General features: G+C 46.0%; 1 pseudogene; it reads right to left on the bottom strand.

Moving 5' to 3' along the window:
* Positions 1-1,853: 1,853 nt before the first annotated feature.
* On the bottom strand, positions 1,854-2,725 carry LOC119506088 (annotated as a pseudogene).
* Between the last annotated feature and the right edge of the window lie 332 nt (positions 2,726-3,057).

The following is a 3,057-nucleotide window of genomic DNA, read 5'->3' as shown; positions in this document are numbered from 1 at the left end:
TCCATTTCAATTTTTTCAATTTTTTTCTCCATTCTTTCTTTTGTTCTTTCAGTTTCTGTTCTGTGGACTTCTAGGACACTGAGATGTTGCTCAGCTTCCTCTAGTCTTGTATTGTGAATATCCAGAGTCTTTTTAATTTGGCCAACAGTTTCTTTTATTTCCATAAGATCTTCTATTTTTTTATTTATTCTTGCAATGTCTTCTTTATGCTCTTCTAGGGTCTTCTTTATGTAGCTTATATCCTGGGCCATGGTCTTCTTGATGTCCTTTAAATCCTTTGCCATGCTTTCGTTCCTCGATTGTATTTCTTTGATTAATTCTACGAGGAACTTTGTTTCTTCTGATAACTTGATTTGTGTGTTTGGAGTTGGATTCTCCATATTGTCTGGTTTTATCATATGCATTGAGATTTTCTGTTGTTTTTGGCCTCTTGGCATTTGCTCTGCTCGACAGGGTTCTTTTAATTTGTCAAAAAAAAAAACCTATCTAATTTTTCAGAAACACTGTTTGGTGACATACACTTTCTCTAACTAACCAGCAGATGGCGTCCGTGAGTCACCTATACCTCTCAAGTCAGTTCTCCACCTTGTCCCCACGTTATATGGGGAAACGATTCTTGTGGGGTCCAGCCGGAGAACTCAGCCTGGGTGTGTTGTTGCAGCTGTCTGCCCTGAATGCGGGGCGCTTGTACGGGTGGTCAAGGAGGAAGGACAGCCTCAATATTCAAATCCCCCTGGTCCCCGGAGATTCAAGGCCGCCGCAAAAGTCCAAGCCTTCATTTCATTTCAGCCCCAGCGCCTCTCTCTGAATGTCCCACAAACCACCAGACTTGGCATAGTGTGTCTGGGATCTCCAAGCATGTCCCCCCACCCAGCTGCGATCATCCAGGACCTCTGCTGAGGTAATGCTGTGCTACGTCATCAGCGCGCTGTCACTCAAGGGAAGCCCTGGACCACCGGGCCGAGCCGGTTCACTTTCAGCCTTATGCAAAAATGGCCAAACGGGGTGTCTCCACACCCCCCTCCTCACACAGTTCCTCTTTCCCAGCTCCGGGACAACTGGCGGGGCTCTGGGCTGTGGGCACGGCCCCAGGCAGGAGTTTATCCAGCCCTCCCAGGAGCAAGCTGCTAGCTGCGGGGATTCTTTCGGCTTCTGGCTCTCCGCTCCGTTCCCCCGGCCCCAGGGATATCTGCAGCGGGCTATCTTCCCGGCCAGACACCGAGAGGCTGGCCCAGCCCCCTCTTGTTGTGTTTTACTGCATGTTTCCCACGATCGCACCTGCAGCCAATCGCACCTGCAGCCGCTCCTGGGTTTTCCCCTTTTTTCTTTTTTTTTTTCCATTAAAAGAGCCCGTTGGTCTCCAGACGCCAAAACCTGGCTTCCCTGGATTGCTGCACAGCTGCGGGACTTCCAGCCAGCTTACTCACTCATTTCAGAATGCAGACTCCCAGTTTCACCAAGTATACAGCCCCTGGGAACTAGCAGATCTAGTCCAGCTGGCACATCACTGTAACCGGTATTCTGGGTCACTCTCTGGTCCTTATCTAGTGTTTTCCACGGAGGTGTTCCTTAGCCCTGTCTCACCTAGCCGCCATCTTGGTTTCTCCAATACATTTTTAAATAAGCTTCCATTTCACTGAACTGAGGTTTTTTGGTTTTTGTGTTTTTTTTCACTTATGTGCCTAGGGTAATTTGAGCATACACATACATACACTTGCATATAGGTGTGTGAATATATATATATATATATATATATATTTTTTTTTTTTAGTTTTTAAGTTTCTTTTACCATTAGAATAAAACTAGACTATAGAAACAACTCTGTGAGGACCAGCAGAGCAGTGAGAAATCCTCTAGGTTGAGGAAGGCAGGTACAGGTCGTTGAAGGATGTGATGAAGCTGTAGTAAGTCTTTTCATCATCTGTTAATCCTGAGTTGCCAGGTCTTACTACATGCACATTTGCTTCCTCGTCAGCACTGGCTTCTAGAGTAATGTCTGTCAGAAGCAGGATGTTGTTGGTTGAGCAGCCAATGCTGTCTGCGATCTTTTGCTAACTCGCACTCTCTGCTTTGTGTCCCATCTTGGTATCAAAGTGACCATCAATAAGCTCAAGAATATGTCCCTCTGTAGAATGCCCAAATAATAGTTTCTGTGCCTCTACATGCCCTGAAGAATAGATATATACCTTCCTTCCAGCCTCCCTCCATTTCTTGACTGCTGGAACTACATCTTCAAAGAAGTCTGCCTTCATGCGCCCAGCTGTGAATCCGCCTTCCACATGTGGCCCTGCAGCTGCTTCAACGCCGTGGTCTTTCAGTCCAGAGACATCTGCCAGCACACATTATCTACCACAGCTTGGATCATCTGTTGCAGGTCTTCCACCCCATTTCCAGATACTGCAGGGATCGGAATGTCCCTATCCAAGTGGGTACCCTCTTCAGCGTGTTTCCTCAAAAGATTGACATCCTGCTGGCACTCCTCTTCTTCCCAATGTGTCTGCAGATACTCTTTAACATTTTCTTTGATGTAAGGAAATAAAATGTCCTTCGACAGCTGATGATCGCAGGGACTTCGGCGGGCACGGAAAACACTACCATTTCCCTGCTGGACGCTCTGCATAATCAGCCTACTGGTAGGGAGGGCAGAGGGTGGCAGTGGCTGCTCACTCAGAACCGACCTGAGCGTTGGACAGCCCAGCAAGGACCTCAGAGCTGGCAGCTGCATGTGGAGAAGAGGCCACCTCTGTGCACCTGGTAGTAAAGAAAGAGGCCCCACAGGATCTGAATCTGTCCATTTTTATTATCATTAGGGAAAAAAGTGTTTTTTTTTTTTTTTTCTGATGTTTTTTTCTGAATGCTTTTGGGGGAAAGTTGCCTTATCACACATAAAATCATTTCAGGAAAGAATTTACCAGATTCTTTACCTATTCAATTAGTGTATCTATACAAATTCTTCCCTCAAAATGCTACACCAAATTGTCTAATTTATTCCTATAAATGCAGAGACTGATTTCAGGAATATCAACCTATTAATGCTCAAACTACCACCCACCCATC

This window comes from Choloepus didactylus, chromosome 11 (genome assembly GCF_015220235.1).
Source record: "Choloepus didactylus isolate mChoDid1 chromosome 11, mChoDid1.pri, whole genome shotgun sequence".
Classification (NCBI taxonomy): Eukaryota; Metazoa; Chordata; class Mammalia; order Pilosa; family Megalonychidae; genus Choloepus; species Choloepus didactylus.
This window is presented reverse-complemented; position numbering and strand designations above follow the sequence as displayed.